This window comes from Curcuma longa, chromosome 1, assembly GCF_044706935.1.
Source record: "Curcuma longa cultivar G26 ecotype Majalengka, Jawa Barat chromosome 1, ITB_CL_G26_1.1, whole genome shotgun sequence".
NCBI lineage: Eukaryota > Viridiplantae > Streptophyta > Magnoliopsida > Zingiberales > Zingiberaceae > Curcuma > Curcuma longa.
This window is the reverse complement of record NC_133861.1, coordinates 7649457-7671102: the sequence shown is the minus strand read 5'-3', so window position 1 is coordinate 7671102 and position 21646 is coordinate 7649457. Positions and strand designations below refer to the sequence as shown.

General features: G+C 36.1%; 1 pseudogene; it reads right to left on the bottom strand.

Annotated features, from left to right (window-relative positions):
- Positions 1-6431: 6431 nt before the first annotated feature.
- On the bottom strand, positions 6432-20935 carry LOC141823478 (G-type lectin S-receptor-like serine/threonine-protein kinase At4g27290; annotated as a pseudogene).
- Positions 20936-21646: the final 711 nt, after the last annotated feature.

The following is a 21646-nucleotide window of genomic DNA, read 5'->3' as shown; positions in this document are numbered from 1 at the left end:
AAACAAGTAAATAAATTACTTGTATTACAGCCATACTAAAAATACAACAACATTTTTGTGAATCACTCATGAGGAAGAAAAAGAACAACTCACAATTTGTCTCACAAATTTATTTTTTTATTGATGAATGAATGAATAAAACTACTAGTAGGGGAGAGTATTTATAGTACTCACCCTGCAATCTACACCGTTTAATAAAAATAAATCCTAACCATAGAAAAGTCTCATTCTTATCTATTGAATGAGAGAAACACTCCCTACCATACATTTATTTTTATCTCTCACCAAGTCGTCATCCATATCCATTAGATAGGAAAATTATTTCTATTTATAAGATTAGAAAAATATTCCTATCCATAAGATTTATCTTATCCATTGATGGGTTGGGGTTGATCCTCAACACTCCCCCTCAACACCAACCCTTTGTACTGTGCCAAGTTGATCACGAAACTTTATACCTCTCGATTGACCCATCTAGACAACGCTTTATTTTGTAAGCCCAATTGTAAGAAATGAGTTTCACATCTCTTGATTTTGGTATGAGATCCCAAGTTTGATTTTGCTACAGTGCACCAATCTCTTCTTTCATTGCTGTCACCCACTTAGAACTTTGTGATGGTTCTTCAAATGTCTCAGGCTCTATTGCTTCTTCAACTATGGCTGCATTTGCATATTTTGGGTTTGGCCTTCGTGTTCTTATTGAGCTTCAGAGTTGAGATTGAGGAGTTAATTCTTCCATTTCACTAGGTCTCTCTTCTTCATTTGGTTGTTGATATATATTGGTTCGCCAAGGACTCTGAGTCACTCTTCGCTTAATATCATTGTCATTTGAATATCGTGATTCATTTGAACTTGATTGAAGTTGAACTATATGCTCCCCCATCTTTTGTTGTAACTTATCTTCAAGGTCTTTAGATTCTGGCAACACCTCCTTTTCTGAGGTCCACCAAGAAAATGTTTCATCGAACACTATATCTCGTAAAGTGTAACATCTTCCGCTCGTTGGATGGCAACATTTCCACCCCTTTTTCTGGCTATCGTATCCCACAAAGATACATCTAATAGCTTTCTTGTCGAACTTGCTTCGTAAATGATCAAGAACAAATACATAACATACACAACCAAATACTCGAAAGTAGCTGACTGTAGGTTTTATGTTCCATAATTTCTCAAAGGGTGAAACAAATTCTAACCTTGGTTAAGGAAGTTTGTTAATGATGAAAGCTGCAGTCTTCATTGCTTCAGCCCAAAATCGTCCAGGTACATTTTTGTCATGCAACATACTTCGACAAATTTCTGCAAGATGTCGATTCTTTCTTTCTGCTACACCATTCTGTTGTGGTGTATTGGCACATGTGTATTGATGGTATATTCAACTTTCTCTTAAATATTGAGAGAAATCTCTTGAGCTATATTCTCCCCCGTTGTCTGTGCACAAGCAGCATATCTTCTTTCCCAATTCTCCTTTGATTGACTGCTTGAACTCTTTGAACATTGAAAATGTATCAGATTTTTCTTTCATAAAGAAAATCCATACATACCTTGAGAAGTCATCAATGAATGTCACCATGTACCGCATACCACCAATTGAGGGTTACTTGACGGGCCCAAACACATCAGAGTGAACTAACTCTAATGGTTCCTTTGCTTTAAAATTTGACTTCTGATACGGTAATTGGTGTGCTTTACCGCTGACATCCTGTACATACCGTGTCTATGCGTATGTCTAGTTGAGGAAGACCTTTGAGCATCGACTTCTTCATCATCATGTTTAACTTGGAATAGTTAACATGACCTAACCGCATGTGCCATATATCTGCTGTTTCACTTTTCCTTATCTTGTTTATAGATGCAGACTCTGCTGACATCACGTAGAGCGACTCTAATCGTTGCCCCTCCATTGTTGGTGTTTCTGAAATTTTGAGGTTTTGATATACCTTTACATCTTCATGACCAAATAGAACATAATGACTTGATGATGTTAATTGAGCCACAGATAGCAAATTCTTCTTCATTCCAATATGAGCTATTGGTAACCTTGAGAGGTCTGGGTTAGAATTATATCGAGGCATCCCTTATCATCTTATCAATATGAGTCTTGCAACTTTTCTTTGTCACCCGTCATGTGATTTGAGCAGCCTAAATCTATAATCCAGTCCTTTTTTGTAGTCAATATGTTCTGGCATTATTGTGTAAGCTAATTCTTTTTCCTCTGTAGCTATCAAAGCTTCAACATCCCAATCATCTTCTTCGCTCTTCTCCTTAGAATTGGAAGTAGCAGTATTACTTTGTACAAAATTTTTCTTGTACCAACAATCTTTTGCCATGTGGCCCACCTTCCCACAATTATAGCATTCACCAACAAATTATAGCGTTTCACTTTGTCGCCATCCCTTTTAAATCCACCACCAGTGTGCCGCTTGAAGTTGCCTTTACTTTTGCTGGTGTAGAGCGCTTCCTCTTCACCTTTTAGTGAGACTCCTCCCATTTGCTTAGTCATAGCTTCTTGCCCTGCAAGTAAATTTTTAAATTCAAGAAGTGATGGCTGTGTTGGCCATCCTTGTATTGCAACAACAAACCCTCGATATTCTGGCTTCAAACCATGAATAATTATTCTTTTTATCCTCGTTTCTCCAATAAGAGCTGTTGGATCTAATTCTGAAATTTCACAACATATCAACTTCACCTTGTGGAAGTATTGGGCAATCGTCTTATCATGTTGCGCTATTGACAATAGCTCGTTCTCCAAAAGTTACAATCTTGCATCATTTTTCTTTGAAAAAAGTGTAGCAAAGATATCCCATACCTCCTTTGATGTTTTGACATCTCGAATGTGCTCCAACATTTCTTCTTCAATTGTGATCTTTAAAGCAAACATTGCTTTACCTGCCTTAATCTTCCATTTTCACAAGGTGTCATTGGCATCTTCTGCTAGCTGTGTAGCTTCACTACCACCGACAACCTCCTAAAGATCTTGACCTTGTAGGTAAGACTCCATACATGTTGTCCACGCGTTGTAGTTTTTGTTGTTGAGCTTCTTGATTCCTCCTACGACTTGAAGATCGCCCATCATGTCGAAAATGCTTTGATTATACCAAACAAGTTTGATTCACAAACTTGTAAAGTATAAAACTCCTCGCAATTCAAAATAACTCCACCAAGAACAATCCCTGATCGTTCTGTTCTGATACCAATTGTTGAGAATCGGACAATCAAACAAGTAAATAAATTACTTGTAATACAACACTACACTTTTGTGGATCACTCATGAGGAAGACAAAGAACAACTCACAACTTGACTCACAAATTTATTTTTTGATTGATGAATGAATGAATAAAACTACTAGCAGAGGAGAGTATTTATAGTACTCACCATGCAATCTACACCGTTTAATAAAAATAAATCCTAACCGTAGAAAAGTCTCATTCTTATCCATTAAATGAGAGAAACACTTCCTACCATATATTTATTTCTACCAAGTCGTCATCCATATCCATTAGATAGGAAAATTATTTCTATCTATAAGATTAGAAAAATATTCCTATCCATAAGATTTATCTTATCCATTAATGGGTTCGGGTTGATCCTTAACACTACTTCCTCCCCATTTTCTGTTTCTTCTCGCTTTTTAACTAAAGATTGATTTTTTCCATCTTTTTTTCACTGTCGATCCGTTCTCTTCTGCAAAATATGATCTTCATGTTGCAAAATTTTGAATTTTTCTTGGATTAAACTTCAACATACGTCCAATTCAAATAGCAATGTTTGTTGTCGAGACAAACCTTTATTCTTTGACATTTTTTGTTTATTTCAATGTTCATTCTGCCAATGTGCCATTTTCTTGATTAATCTTTCATTAGTGTTTCTTCTGCTTAGTTGATTCTGGTTTTAATCTGCATTTCCTTTTGCAAGTATTGGCTTTTGCTTCTCCAAAAAGGTTCAGTTCGACACATACTCGAGCCTGCTTACAAGCAACTGCTTAATTATTTTGCATGATTTCACTGTCAATGGCGTGCCAACTTGCTTGCCAAAGGCTTGGAAACTAGTTCAACCTGTGTCCTCCATTTCTGTCACACAATTTCTGCATACTATTTTAAATTAGTTACTGAGTTCATTCTGCAATTGCATTCTCGTACTTATGGTTATATTTCTGTTGGTGCAAGAAGCACTAAATCTTGTCTAGAGTTTTGATGTTTGACAATACAGCTAGATTTGACCAGTTTGACCAAGGGTTGATCCAAGCAAGATCTGATGTTTGGATATGAGTGAAGTCTAGTCAGGTCAGTTTGACTAGATGACTAGCGAGAAGTCCTAGTCGATTAGACTAGGCAGTAGAAGTTCTGATCTGGAAGATTAGGCAAATAAGTCCTGGTGAGTGAAGCTAGGCAAGGAAAGTCCTAGTTGTAAGCTAGGCAAATACAAGTCCTGATTTGGAGGATCAGGTAGAAGTCTTAGCAAGGTCAAGTGCACCAGGTGCAAGTCCATGCAATATCGGAGGACCGGAAAGCGTGGTCAAAGTCCAAGTGAATAGGGTCAGGATGACCGGAGGCTTGGTGGAAGTCTAAGCGGTCAGGAGGACCGGGGCTTACCAGCAAATTCCTGGGGGCCGAGGACCATGGCTAAGCGAGAAGTCCAATAAATTTGGAGGACTTGTTGGCAAAACTTCTCCTGAGTAGGAGTGGATAAGGGCGTACTTTTAATGTGGGAACAGTAGGCATCAGACTAACCTAGGATGTCGGTAGAAATTAGAAATCCAAAGTTAGACCCACAGGATAAGGTTTAGGTTGCTTTGCGTATTTGAATACTTGTCTTGTAGGAACCAAGAGTTGGAAGCAAGATGAAGAAAGCATAAGTGAAGCAAACAGAGACAACCAAACTAAGCCCGGGGTCAACTCAGGTCAAATCTGAGTCAACGGAATCCAGGCGACCTAATGGTCCGGGCGACCCAAATGTGGAATCCAGGCGACCCGATAGGGAAGATCCAGTCCGGATAAGATTGAGAGGATCGGATCGGATCAAAGCGTATCCAGTCGCCCAGATAAGGATTCCAGTTGACCGGAAGAGACTATAAAAGGAGGTGAACGTGAACAACAAGGAGATATCAAATACAAGCCATCCTCTTCAACTAGTGGTGATTCTAAATGCAAACGGGGCCAGACTCTTGTAACCGGGGAAGATCCAGGAGGAGTGCGCGACGCTCAGGACTTCCAGATCGACGACCAAGTGTTTGTCTTAATTTCTTTAAGTCTTACTATTTTATTTATTGTTATTATTTATCTGGACTGTAAGACGAGTTTTTCCGCCTCCAAACGAACGTTCGGAAAGGAGATCACTAGTAGACGGACGCCTCCCGTACATAGACCTTGAATGTACTAACTCTGGGGGGTTAGGAACCAAGTAAAAATCCATGTGTTCCTGTGTTTGTTTTACTAATTCGCTGCTAAGTATTTCTGATAGAACGAACAAAGAAAAAATAATGACCGTGCTATTCACCCCTCCTCTAGTGCGCATCACGATCCTACAATTTCCTCTTGAGTTGCTTCTCTTCCTTGTGTTTGTTGTGCAGTCCTTTTCTCTGGTTTTGTTCCTTTCCTGTGCCAAGTGTGTGGCTTTGTTCTCTGCTGGTTTACGTATGAGTATTTTTTCGGCACTACTCGAGCTAAACTCATTGAATGTATCTGTGTGTTTCTTGGTTGATTTGCAGAGTCGTTGCGAAGAGTTGGGGGATTTCTTCATCAGAGTTGATCATCACAAAAAAAGTACTCCAAAATTTCCCTTTCAGCATTCAACATTCAATTCTCTTCCTAAGCTCATGGGGCACTGTAAATGCAATATTGTTCTTCAAACCATTTCATTGCCTGTTTTTCATCTCTTCAGTAATTCATAAAATGTTCCAAATTTAATTTCCAATAGTGATTAAGCATTAGTTGATAATAGTCCAAAACTCCAAATCATCAATAATGGCATTTTGTCATATTCTGGGACATTTGTGGTCATTCTTTTAACCAGATATGCTGGTCCAGGTCATGTGTAGGGACCCTAACTTGATTTTCACAATAATGCAGAAATTGATCTTACTGTGACATGTTCAATTCAGCAATGAAGAGCTGTATCTGTCATCTCTTGCCTTCATTCCACCATGTCTCAGATAGATATTTAGGTACTCACATGAAGCAAGCACTGTTCTAGTTTGTCAAAGAATGGGTTATCGAGGTAAATTGCAATGATAATTAGTAGACAAGCTTGATTTTGATAGAATCAAAAACTAGTCTTAATCTACAATCAACCAGGACTTTAGCTTACTTTGTTTGTTTGTCTTTGTTTGAACAAAATCTTACATGGCATGCTCTGTACCTTGGCCTGTCTGATAATATAGGCTAGCTAACTCACCAAGTTGAACATGCATAAATCATCATGATGTTGGAGGACATTTTGACAACACTAGAAACTATATACCTAAATACAAAAGACATTTCGATATGAGGATCACAAATATACAAGAAACTTAAGGAAGTTACAGATAGAACTTTGATATAAGGATCACTTCAGCTTCATCGCCCCTCCAATAGAGTTATAGTGTACTCGTTAGAAGAGCAAACTCCTTCTGTGCAAGACCTAGCGACATAAATCCCAGGACGATTAGGTTGACGCAGCATGACTGAGTCACTGCTTAGCATCAAGACTACTTCTGCCATTGATGGCCTGTCGTCGCTCCCTTCTTGTACGCACAGTAGACCAACTTGAAAGCACCTTAATGCTTTAGACATGGTATAAGAATCTCCACTTGATTCAACAAGAAGTTCTGAGCATCTACCTTCTTTCCATAGCTTCCATACCTACGAGTATTTAATTTTTACACGAAGTTCAATTTTCGATAGCTTATGACAATCTTGAGAAAGATGTATAGAGGTACTCAACCTGTCCTAATAGTTTTTTCGGTTGATCTGCTTGAAAAATATCAGTGTTCTTTTTACCACTCAAGATCTCCAATAGCAAGACCCCAAAGCTGTAAACATCTGATTTTTCTGAAAAGTGTCCTCCCATTGCATATTCAGGAGACATATAACCACTGTGTATGTTGAAAGCGTTAGCTTATTAAACTAAATCGAATGATATTTTATCATCAATAGCAATTGAGTGGTGTTTACCATGTGCCAATGACTCTATTTGTGCTTCCTTCAGTTTGGCCCACGCAGAAAGTCTTTGCTATCCCAAAGTCTGAAATTTTTGGGTTTAAATCGTGGTCGAGGAGAATATTACTTGCCTTCAAGTCTCTATGAATGATTTTTAGTCGAGAATCTTGATGAAGGTAGAGGAGGCCTCGAGCAATTCCTAGGACGATGTCAAACCGCTTTGTCCAATTCAGTAATGTACTCTTACTTTTATCTGTTGAATGTTCCATCTGGATTAGTCATTAAGCAGAAAAAAATGCCAAAATCCTCTTAAATCAACATTTAGAATAGTCATAATTTCAGGACGAACCGAATATGAAAGTATCCAGGCTTTTATTTGGCATATACTCGTAAATCAACATTCTTTCCTCGTCCTCAATGCAGCAACCCAGTAGACGAACAAGGTTCCGATGCTGTAGTTTGGCGATGATTAATGCCTCAGTTTTGAACTCATCTATACCTTGTGCAGAATCTTTGGACAATCTTTTCACAGCAACGTCTTGTCCATCTTCTAGCTTACCCTGATAGATAGTCTTGGCGAAGGTTAATGTTGCAATAACATTAAACACATATGTAACTTACAAATACTTAAGTATATGAGGCCAAATCATTTGTCTTCACCTTGTAAATGAGGCCAAATCCACCCTTTCCAATTATATTGTCTTTTGACAATCCATTAGTGGCAGCTTTTATTGAATGCAGACTGTATAAAGGCAACTCCAGTTCTGTTTCTTTTGGAGTGGAAGAGTTTACTACTTTAACTGGTTCAAAGTTTTTGAGAAATAAATAAGTTATACAAGGTAAACACTGTTTGATAGGAAGAATAATTCATTTTCTACATTTTATGGTTGTTGTATATACTAATATCAAGTAAATGTTAGCTAAATTTTAATTATGTCGGGCATACGGACAAGATAAAAAATTTGGCATACAAATGATTCAAGAATAGTAAACATACCAAGCTTGTTTCTTCTCTTCCACCATAAAAATGAAGAGACAAATAGTAACAAAAGAAAACTCAGCACAGGCATAGTGACTATAATTGCCAATGAGTTCTTCTTTCCTGAACTACTTATGGAATCTGCAAAGGAAGTTGATATCAGAAATCTGCCAATTCTTTACTAATTCATTCATATCATTGCATATAACTAGAAACCAAAAATATGTAGTTGTCTAGTTGAATATCTCTCAACTATTATGCTTAATTTACCTAGTTCAGAAGATGCAAGCCGAATGTATAGATCATTGCCTGCTTGTGTGAACACCCTAATGTCCATCAGATCAGCAGTCCAAGAGACGCACATGTTACCTCTGATCATAGCAAATGCCATGCAAGAACAGTTCCTCGAGCACAAATCTCGGCACTCATCGAGTGTCATGTTGCTCCTCGCTGCACTGGCATTGAGAGTGTCAGGCAGCTTCACATTTTGCAGATGCAAAAAACCATCTGTCGAACAATTCAGAGGTATTTTTCTCACACAACCATCTGCATGCTCTCTGAGGTCCCAATCGTTAGGTGACTTGGGAGTGAAACCCTGCAAGCATTGGCATATAGGTGTATTGCTGGTTGTGCAACCGCCATTTCCTCCACATGTGGCGTACTGGTCGCAAGGATCCGAGGGAACTGACCAATAAAGGGCCCATTGGTTGCTTGTATTGGACCAAACGAATCGTTGCAATTGTCCACTCTCGTTGAGAACTGCTCGGCCTAGGAAATTCTTGTCCAGACTTTCAAATGTGTAGTATATCTGATTTTCGTCGTCCACAAATCGAAACAAAAACATGTTGTCTGAGACAGTAGTAGGGCGGCCGCTCCAACGATGTCCATCCCATGGCCCCGTTCGAAAGATCGGAGAGGTTCCTTGCCATATATAGACTTCAGGTACTCCACGAGGGTCCAAGCCATAGGTGTACTCCCCTGGAGAAGGATCAGATACACTCTTCCATGGTGTGAGATGCCTATCGAGTTTGGCTCTGATGTCCACTCCGATCTTCATGCCGGGCAAAAAAGTATCGCACGGATGATCAAAACTTTGCCATAAGATGTTACCCGAAGCATTTTCGATCAAGATGAGGTTTCCTGTGTCCAAGAGCCTGATGACTGAAGGGTAGCTGCTAGCGTTCGATGTGCCAGTCGACCAAACACTGACATTTGCAGCTTGATCTAACAGTAACAAATCTCCGGTTGCGGTAAGACTCAACGATCCTGTGGAGGTGTTACGAAGAGGGCTGTTCCTATTGGCCACCCACACAACAGTGTGGTCAGGGATTTCCTTGTACCATATTCCCAAGTATTTGTTGCTCGAATTGATCGGTGTGAAGAATCCCAGCTCAAAGATTTCTCCCGAGGAGGTTAAGGTCTGGCCATTCGCCAAAGATTTGCCAGGATACAGGGTGTCTGCTATAGTGCAAGGACAAATAAAAATTTTTAGAACAATAAATATGTGAACTAGCTAGTTGAAAAGATAGAGTAGTTGATTTTGATTTGCATCGACATTCCCCTGATTAATTTTATATTTTTGTCAAACTAAATCTTAGTAATTTAAGCGCTTTCAATTTGGTTGCTCAAGTTCTTGCAAAATCAAAGTTAACCAATAAAATAGAAGAGAACCGTGTTGGATTTAATCTCTTAAGGTGGACCTAATTATAATTTATATATATATGGATATGAACTGAATCCATTTAAGTGATCTAATTAAGGTTTATCGAGTTTCGGATTATCAGATATAGATTAAATATGTAGAATCCGTTAGCCCGATCCGTTATTATCTATGGGTTGATAACGGATCAAATTTCTATATATAGAGTTTTGTCCTTGAGGATTTAGGATTTTTAATTGACATCTTACCTTCGTTCCCCATTGACGAAGGTTTTACGGCGCTGTCATCCTAATTCCCTTGGAAGACTATCCTTTTTGTTTCCGCTTCATCTTCTTCCATAGGGATCGAGCAATTGATGCTGTAGGACAAGGATAATGACTCTCTAATCAGATTCCTTGTTGTTATTTGTATATTTTCATATGTTAAACCATGTTCCATTGAAATTAGATCCTGATTTTATTTGTATTTTTAATTATTCAAGTTCTTATTTGATTTATAGAACTTATACGGTTTAGGATTTACAAATTCTTTCAATTGGTATCAGAGTTTAGATTTTGTTTCATCGTATTTCATGATTTACAAGATCACATTTACCATGCGATTGGTGGCATATTCGTTCCAAGTTAATTGTGAACGGGTTGAATTGAGTGTAAGCTCAATTTGTTACATGGTTCCTAATGTGAAAGGAACATGAAATTTTTATTTTTTTTAAATGAATGTGGGAACGTCAAAATAAAGAATGTGAAAAATTTCATGATTTTCTTTCCTACGTTCTAAAAAAAACACGTGGAAAGTTGAAAATTTTTAAAGTTCTTTTTTCTCTCCCACGTTCCAAAAAAAAACATCGAAGGCATATTTCACATTGAAGAGTTTTTTAATTTTTGTCTAAAAATGGGAAAAAAAATGACGAGGCATTTTCCACACGAAGAAAAAAAAATTAAATTATATATTTTTTAGAGAACGTGGGAACCTTTCAAGTAGTTTTTTTTTTTTGACAAATGATTGACAATCTTAAATTGATGACAAAATCGATTATCTAATTTGATTGCTTCTAGTAATCAATTTAAATGATCGATTGTCATGAATTAATAATCGATTGATGAGTTAGATATCAAACACATAAAGGTTTGTGATCGATTTTCAAAATCAATTGGTTGACACCAATTGATTGACACTCATCATCAATCGATTGATAATCTTGAAGTCACATACAGTAAGCTTTCGATTGAGGCAATCAATTGATAGATATCAATAGATTGTCATATGGTATCAATCGATTAATAAGTCTAATTCTTTTTGGGTCTATTTACACATGTGTTACTAAATTAAACTATTGTGTCGGTCTAAAGGAAGACACATTAGATCAGTTTAGTGCATTTTGTGTCGATAAATGTATATCTATGCTAAAAGCAATTGGCCCAAAGGAATATTACTTTTATGCCAGATATATGTTCAAGATAGCTTACAACTATAGAACAAATTTATTTTGTTCAGATCATGCACAAAATATGTCAGCCCAAAAGAAGGTATATTACGTGGCTGATTAAGGTTGATGTAAGTTATGGACCAATATATAACTCATATAAAATATCGAATTATGCTCATAATGGGTCGGCCTAAAGGAAGACTCATTATGTGGCCAACTAAAGTTTGAGTTATTTAAGAGAGTACTACTAATAAATTATATTTTAGTTCAAAGAGAAATACAATGTTGTACTTGGTATCTCATAAAGAGCCATTTATATGCTTTATTTGCATACTTTATTACTTATATATGTTCTTGGCATTAATTAAATCGTGAGCTAATTAGTAACTGCTAGTCTTAATCACATCCCCACTTTAACTGATTTTAATTTTGCTGAATGGAAAGTGTACGTTCTCGTAGTCTTTGGTTGCATGGACTTGGACTGTGCATTGAGATATGATCGCCTTGCACCTCTGACTAGTGCTAGCACCATAGAGTAGATGGTTGAATTTGAAAAGTAGGAGTGATCAAACTGCATGTGTCTAAGTATCATGAAGCTTTCTATACCGGCACCAATTAAAGGCTCTATTACTGAAGGAGAAGATGTTAAGAGTTTCTTGAGCCAATTAGCAGACCGATTTGTTGCAAACGAAAAGGTCGAGACTACCACACTTTTTTCGAAGATGGTAACTATGCGGTATAACGGTAAAGGAAACATCATGGAGTACATTATGAAGATGTCCAATATCACCACAAGTCTGAAAGCACTTAATCTCGAAATGTCTGAATCTATGTTAGTGCATTTCATTTTGATGTGTCTTCCTGCACAGTTTACTACTTTTAAGATTTCATATAATACTCAAAAGGATAAGTGGACATTAAATGAGCTTATAGCTTAGTGTGTGCAAGAAGAGGAGAGACTGAGGCACGAGACACTTGAAAGTGCTCACTTAGCATTTGGTTCCCAAGGTTCGAGTAAGAAACGAAAAAGGATCAATAATAAAGGAAAAGGAAAGCAAACTGCAGATTTTGGAAATGTTGACCATAAGGAGCACAAGAAACAAGATAAGGAGCTCACTTGTTACTTCTGTAAGAAGAAAGGTCATATGAAGAAAGATTGTTTCAAATACGCCAATTGGGGTGTAAAGAAAGATAAACTTCTCAACTTTGTTAGTTTAGAAGTCAATTTGACTTTGTATCCTCTGACACTTGGTGGATAGATACCGATACTACTACTCATATAAATGTTACTATGCAGGGTTGTCTCAAGAGTCGTCTTCCACTTGATGGTGAAAGATACATCTATACTGAAAATGAAAGAAAGGCTAAAGTCGAGTCGATTGATATTTTTAAGCTTTGTTTAGGAACCAATATTTTCTTGGATTTAGAAAATACATTTATTGTACCATCTTTTCGATGGAATTTAATTTTAATTTCTTATTTGGACAAATCAGGTTATTCTTGTTCATTTGAAAATGAAATTTTTAGTATTTTCTATAATTCAGCATTGGCTGACAATGGTTCATTGATTGATAAGCTTTATAAATTAAACATCATAACTCCTATGGTTGACAATGTAATTATGCATAGCATTGGTACAAAACATAAATTGACTAATGAGAATTCATCCATGTTGTGGCATAGGCGTTTAGGATATATATCCAGACAATGCCTAGAAAGGTTAATATCACATGGAATTCTCAATTCTCTTGACATGATAGACTTTGAGGTCTATATTTAGGGGTGAGCAAAAATTCGGTTAAACCGAATAAACTGATCAAACCGAACCAAATTTTTAATTCGATTCGGTTATTTCGGAAGTTCGGTTATTTTTTTAAAAAAAATCGGTTAATTCGGTTTGGTTTCGGTTTTAAATTTTCTTATTCGGTTAAACCGAATAAACCGAATTAATTAAATAAAAAAATAATTTATAAATTTTAAGTAAATAAATATATAAATTTCTAATTAAATTTTTATAAATTTTAAAAAATTCAGTTAATTCGGTCGAAAACCGAATTAACCGATAAAATTTTGGTTCGGTTTGTTCGGTTTTTATTGAGAAATTCGATCGGTTCGGTTGGTTAAAAAAAATCAGTTTGTTCGGTTTTCGATTAATTCGGTTCGGTTCGATTCGGTTTTAACCGAATACTCATCCATATCTGTATTGAGTGTATTAAGGGAAAGATAACTAACACAATAAATAAGAGGGCGAGTCGTTGTAGTGATGTTTTGGAGCTAATACATATAGATATTTGTGGACCATTCCTTAAGACATCTTGGAATGAACACACATATTTTATTACCTTTATAGACGATTACTCTCGATTCGACTATCTGTACCTCATTTGTGAGAAGTCGTAATCTTTAGACATGTTCACAATTTTTAAATTCGAAGTTAAAAATCAACTAGGTAAGAAAATTAAAGTTGTCCGATCCGATCGTGGAGGTGAATATTGCGATCGATATGATGGATCAGGTGAACAATGTCCAGGACCTTTTGCGAATTATCTTATAGAGTATGAGATTGTACCTCAGTATACCATGCCTGATACTCCCAGTCAGAATGGCGTAGTTGAGCGACGCAATCGTACCCTTAAAGATATGGTAAGGAGTATGATGACTTTCACTTCTTTACTTGAATCTTTGTAGGGTGAGGCACTCAAGACTGCAGTTTACCTATTTAATAGAGTACCAAGTAAGATATAAATAAAACCTCATTCGAGATATGGACGGGTAGAAAACCTTGTATTAGACATTTATACGTCTAGGGTTGTCCAGCTTCATCCAGCTAAAGGCTAGACCTTACAAGCCTAATGAAAATAAATTGGACTCAATAACTGTGAGCTGCAATTTTGTGGGTTACTTTGAAAAGTCTAGAGGGTATAAATTTTATGATCCCTCTAATGGATCCTTCTTCGAAACGGGAAACGTCAAATTCATTGAGGACAGTGGGAGTGATAAAGTTAGGGAAATAATTTTTGAGGAAAGCGTAAGCAATCCTCCTATGGTCATTACTAGTGCAATACGTAGCGGTATGATTACCATACCGCACATCATGGATATTGCACATCCAGAGGGAGTAGTGAATCAAGATATTTCTATGACATCTCCAATGCAGTTGGAAGATTAATCCACTCAAATTGAGATATTACTGCATATTGATGAGCAAATATCTCAACCACCTCAAGAGCAAGTGTCTTTAAGGTGATCTACGAGGGAACAGAGATCCACGATGTCTCGTGATTATGTTTATCTCCAAGAGGACGAGTTTGACATTGGGTTGAAAAGTGATCCTATATCTTTCCAAGAAGTCAAACAATGTCTTAATCCTGAAAGGTGGATTAACGTCATGCAAGAAGAGTTAAAGTTTATGACAAACAATGACATTTGGGAACTTGTCGAATTACCTAAAGGTACGAAACCTGTTGGTTGTAAGTGAATATTTAAAACCAAGTGGGATTCAAGGGGCAATGTCGAAAAGTATAAGGCTTGTCTTGTTGCCAAGGGATTCACTCAAAAGGAAAATATTGATTACAAGGAGACTTTCTCACCTATGTCGATGAAAGACTCTCTTAGGGTAATCATGGCACTTGTAGCTCATTTTGATTTGAAACTACATCAGATAGACGTAAAGACTGCATTTCTCAATGGAGACATTGAGGAGTCTATATATATGGTGCAACCGGAGAACTTTGAGCTTGAAAATTCAAAGCACCTTGTATGTAGATTAAAGAAGTCCATTTATGGTTTAAAATAGGTATCCCATAAATGGTACCGAAAATTTGATCAAGTGGTCATCTCATTTGGATTTAGAGAAAATCTTATTGATCAGTGCATATATGTTAAGTTCAGTGGGAGCAAGTTTGTTATACTTGTCCTATATGTGGATGACATATTGCTTGCGAGCAATAATAAGGGGTTGCTACATGAAACTAAGTCATTTTTATCCAGTCATTTTGAAATGAAAGATCTTGGTGAAGATCATTTGTATTAGACATACAGATATATCATGATCGTTTAAGAGACATTCTTGGACTTTCACAGAAAGCCTATATTGAAAAGGTGCTTATAAGGTATGACATGCAAAACTGTGCACTTGGTGACACACCAATGTCTAGAAGTGATAGATTCAGCATGCAACAGTGTCCACGACTTGAACTTGAAAGAAAATAGATGGATCAACTCCCTTATGCATTAGCTGTGGGAAGTCTCATGTATGCACAAGTATGTACACGACCAGATATAACATATATATTGGGGATGTTAGGTAGATATGTAAGTAACTTAGGATCATCATACTGGAAAGCGATAAAGAGAGCGATGCAATATTTACAAAGAACTAAAAGGCATATGCTCATGTATCAAAGGTCAGATCACCTTGAGGTGATTGGATATTCAGACTCCGATTTTGTTGGATGCTTAGATAGCAGGAGGTTCACTTTAGGATATATTTTCACGCTCACTGGAGGGGCTATATCTTAGAAAAGCATCAAGCATACGCTTGTAGTCACTTCTACTATGAAGGCAGAATTGATAGCATGCTATGAAGCATCCAATCATGGGATTTGACTATGAAATTTCATCAGAACACTATATATCGTTGATGGTGTTGATAGGCTATTGAGGATCAACTGTGATAATAAAGCTATAGAACTTTATGCCAAGAACAACCGTAGTTGTCGAAGTCCAAGCACATTGACATTAAGTTTCTAGCAGTTAAAGAAAGAAGTTCAGAGTCGTCAAGTGATGATAAAACACATCAGTATAGATTCCATATTGGCAGATCCACTCATCAAGGTCTTGGTGCCTAAGGTGTTTCATACGCATATTGTGGATATGAGAGTTCTTCTTATGGAAGACGAATTCATTTAGTGAGATCTATGTACATTTTATTGCTCTATATTTATTAATAAAGATAAATATTTTATTTTGATTATTGTACGTATATTACTTAAAGTTCAAAATATTAATGGATATTTACATGTTTATTTGACACTCTGAAATAAAATATCATGATTTACTATTGCAGTTTAGCATTTGGTATTTGTAAATATGGATCATGATTTGCTGTTGCAGTTTAGCATAAAGTATTTACAAATATGATTAGACCCTTTTGGGTCATTCAGGATCAATTGGAAATTGATATATACTGATCACATTTCATGTAATTTCCATACTACATATCCACATCTTGATTTATGTCATTAATGACATTGGTATTGTGATTATTGTTGGGGCTTGTTACAGACATATATAGTAGCTATGACCTCTTTAGTCCTATACCAATGAATTAAAGTTAATGGACCAGATTATTCACAGGGGTATTTTTTATACTCATAGAGTTATATATGGATATGAACCAAACTCATTTAAGTGATCTAATTAAGGTTTATCGGGTTTCAGATTATCAGATGTGGATTAAATAAGTACAACCCATTAGCCCGATCTGTTATTATCTATGTGTTGATAACGAATCGAATTTCTATATATAGGATTTGGTCCCTGAGGGTTTAGTATTTTTAACTGACATCTTGCCTTCATTCCCCATTAACAAAGATTTTATAGCGTCGTTATCCTAATTCCCTTAGAAGGCCATCCTTTTTGCTTCCGCTTCATCTTTTTTCATAGGAATCGAGCAGTTGACGTTGCAGGACAAGGACAATTGCTCTCCAATTAAGTTCCTTATTGTTATTTGTATATTTTCATATGTTAAACCATGTTCCATTAAAATTAGATCTTGATTTTATTTATATTTTTAATTATTCAAGTTCTTATTCAGTTTATAGAACTTATACAGTTTAGGATTTATAAATTCTTTCAAATCAGAGAAGGATGGTGGGTTTTCATGATAACTCTGGAAGAAAATAACTTAGTGAAAAGAACATTTTTCTAGCAAAAAAAATTCTCAAGCTATAGATTATTTCATCCTTACCTGTCTGACCAAGAGCTATCCTAACTCCTGCAAAAATAGTAAGCACAATCCAAATCCTGTCGATGAACATTCTCTGATCTTTACTCCCTCTCCACACAAATGGGAAGAGAACTGCCTTCTCTGGCTGTAGAAGAAGAAGACGAACCTCCCTTTCTCCAAAGCTTAAAAATGGCTCTTGTAATTGATATATCGCAGGCAAAGTGGAAACAGCTGGATCTCTTCACTGAATTGATAATCTAACCTAGTCAGAGATCATAAATATATCAGAAAGAAAGAAAGAAACAGGCATGTATATCAGAAACGCCACTGCATACGCGTGAAGACTTTGTGTTGACTTGACGAGTAAAAGGATATATATGTTTAATGGTAAACTAGTAATTAAAGAAAGACTTCGGTCGTCATCTCTAGCGAGAGTCATTGCATTTTCAAACAAGCTGAATATTTCATGTTGGATTTGATTTCCTGATGGGCTAATAACATACCTGATTGTTATTTCATATGAGCTCAGTAGAGACGACGACGGTGATTCTACTGCATTCAAGTCATTTTTAATTTGACCATCGTTTATTATTCAGTTTATTTAATTGTTGTTGTAATTTCGATGTTAATTAGATCTTATGCATGAATTTTATTGTTAAGTTCATAAGGTTGCTAGAATTATTTAGAATTCATGATTAGAAGAGATCCAACATTTCATACTTGAGAGAAAAACATCTCCTTTTTTTAGATGGGGGTAGAACGATTAAGAGAAAAACACCACCGTGGGATGACCGTCACTTGGTAAACAATGTTAATTAATATATAGTACCGGTGGTTACACATAGTCAAAGTACGGCTTGCTTGGTTGTTGATTTCAAAAAAGTTAATTTGACTCTTACTCAGACGAACATAGATCAATTTTTGAGTGGGCATAAATTCTATTTTGAATTTCAATATACGCTATGTTGATATATTTTTTCTATAATTTTTCATATAATTTCTTTTAGTATTTGTCATAAGTTTGTTCTAGGTCAATGAATAGCAAATGTAAATCTTATTTTTATTTTTGATATTTTTTAATTTGTTGTATGAAAAGATAACTTTTATTTTGACCTTCTATATATGAATCTAATTTTTTTTTATCATCGTGGTATCTTTCCTTAGTTTTTTTTCTATTATTATTATTTTTTAATTTTATGGTATGATTCCTTAATTTAATGCCCCTATAATTTACATAATTTTATACATCTCCTTTATTTTTATATGAGGGGCTAAAGTATTTATTCTCCACTCATCAAATCTTTTTTTTATTTTTAATATCAGATTGAATAACTTTGTAAGTCATTTGATATAATGGAAACCTACAGCTCCCACGTGTCCTGTATAGTCAACAGTCGTGCTGAGTGATAAGCTAGGATTTTATGGTATTTTGTTGATTCATTTTGGGTTTTATTGTGGACAATTAAATGTTTAATCAACATAATTGAATTACATTTGTGACATGGTCTATTTTTAGATGATTGATATAATTTCTGCAATTTTGATGATTAATTTGGCATTAATTGAGTTTGATTGTTTGTAGGGTCCAAATTGAACCATGATCGAGCCAATTGGGACCGAGTCAAGTCAAATTCTTTTGAACCGAACTTCATGATCAAGATTTGAGTTGATTGGAATCGAATCGGAGTCGAATTGGAGCTAAACCGGCTTGAATTGAGTTGAACCAGGGCTTAAACAGAGATGAACCGGCGCTCAACCACAAATAAACCCAGTTTAAACAGTACTGAACCGGCTGAATTCAAATCCCCGTTATAACGAGAAGAAACACTGTAGCACTCTGGATCGCGATTTTCTACTGTTCATCTTCGTCCCGCGAGTTTTGTTCTTCGGTTTTTCGTCGCAGCAACTCCAGATCTTTTTCTTCCATATCGATTTCTAGCTTCCAGAGACGATCTAAAGCATAGTTTGGCAAGCAATTGGAGGTGGAATAGCATGGTGAGGGTTTCGCCAGAGCTCGGTTCCGCTGAATGAATCAAGCTGAGTTTTCCAGATCTGATCTGATTGAAGCTATCAAATCCATTCAGAGGGGTTCTTCGAGGATTCTTGAAGCTTTTTGAGCATTTAATTGCAAGAGATTTGAAGAATATAAGCTTGATCTTTAAATCCTGATTCTGTTCTGTTCGGCATCACACAGAGAGTTTCTGATCTTCGTCGATTGAATTGGATCCAGATCAGTCGAGCTTAGCTGAGTGTTGTTCTCTGGATTTCTGATCTTAGACCAGATCTAGTGTGACGGCTAGATTGGATTCGATTTGTGGAGGGAAGATTTGAGTTCTGATAGTTTATTTCTGAAATTTACAGTTTAATTCTGTTCTGTTTGACTTTGTTTCAGAATTCTGAATTTTGTTGACTCTATACTTTGGTTAATAAGTAGATCTGGTAATGGATTTCTGAAAGCAATTTGTTAGGTCAAATTTCCATGTTTGTGTAGTTATTTTGTTGAGATTGAATTGCTCCCGACAGTCTGATACTATGTTTAAGAGCTTACTGTTCACCGTATCAAGATTTTGATCAGAGAATCTATCAGCTCATTTGGTAGTTTAAGTTTTAGTCTCATGTGTTAGTTAATTGCATGTGATAATCATACTGAATTTTGATTGCTAGCTAGGTTATTTCTTTAGAATGCAATTTCTTGTTTGAGTATACTCTTTCCTTAATTTTAGTTTGCTGATTTTTTTTCCTTTAGTTCTTGTTAAATTTGTTTGCATTGCATTTTATGTTTTAGCTGTTGATATTAATCCTTTGTTAGAATTGTAGATCATTGCATTTTAAATTCATAGGCATTAATTGAATTTAGAATTTCAAAGAATTGAATTGTTTTGCATTCTTCATTTGATTTCTGATTTTAATTTTCATTCACATTGAAAAACACCAAAACCCCATTTTTATAGAAAAACTCAAAAATAGAACGACAATCTTGCTTGATTTAGACAAATTCTCTACTAAGCCTTGGAAAATACGACTCGTGACCCCTGTATTACATTTGTTTGTGAGCTAAGGGTTTTTCGATTATAAATTCTAATTTGAGCCTCATTCGTGACATCATTTGTGGGCACTATCAAATTTTGGCGCCGTTGCCGGGGAAATAAACTAGTAGAGATTGTTTGAATTGAGCTATTTTCATTTTTCTTTATTGCTTTGATCATTATTGATTTGCAAAATGGCCAAATGGAATAATTACGAATGTCATTAGAGGATCAACATATTTTTGACGCTTGTTATTTGGTCCCTTGAAAGAGTTGCACGTGACTTGATATTGGATGTGTTGCAATTTTTACGAAGACGAGGGAGTGATGAACATAGAACTTATCACTTGATCCGGTCTGAAATTGAGGGATGAGTCAATTCCCGTTGGATCATCCTCTGTTGACTTGTTGAATCAGTTGTTGCCGGATTTGTCTTTAGAGGAACAACTTTAATCGGGTTGGCTTCTAATGGATCAACTTCTAGCGGATTAGCATCAGGCAGGTAGTGTCTTGGTGAGTCAACCTTTTTGGAAGATATTAACAGGAGGTTAGAAGGGAGCCAAAATGCACCTTGGTGTGACCTCTCCAACACTTAAGTTAAATCTGGAGAGAAGAAAGGAGAATAGTGGGAGAATTATAATGTTAAGTATAGTATGCATACCTCTTCCTTACTGAGATTGCTACCTTATATAGAGAAAAAGAAAAAAAAAAGAAATGTTGTATTAATAAAGAACTTTCTCTTTAAAATGGTTGTACCCATTCCCTTTATTTGGTGTTATCATTCTAGGCGACTGCATAACTTCTTGTGTTTGTAACCGACGCACCTCTCCCACCAATACTTCTTGCTGCTGATAAGATAATCGGTGTGTCTTTTGATTTCGTATCGTTCTCGCAATTGATGTGTTCCTTGCTCTACCATATTCAAACTCAACCTTACTAATTCGTTGAACAGTCTTCCAACTGATTCAGCCTAAACTTTGTTGAACTCAACAAAGTTACTCTGACTAATCCTTAATTACCCACAAGTACAATCAACCTAATCCATAGTCATCTTAACCCAACAAAGTCAACCCGGGTGCATTTGAGACTCCAATTGACTTAGATCTATATTGACCGGGTCAAGAATATACCATGTGGAGTCTATATTGATTGGTCAAGGACTTGCATCATGGTGCCCTTATTTACCTCCACATCATCACTCTTGTTAAATAAGAGACTATATCACAAAGGTGATTTGATCCATCACCACTTGAATTAAACCTATGCATTATAGAATTCAATTGAGAAGGGTTCATAGGAGATAAAAAAAAGCTCAATCACTTAGACACAGTGCCACAATATCTAGAAGCCCATATAGTCATGCACATAAAGTGTGATTTTTTCAACATGTGAGACATTTGTAATGTTGTAAATGAATTAGAAATTTAATTGGGATAAATTCAAAGTTAATGTATCCAACTAAACAAAGAGA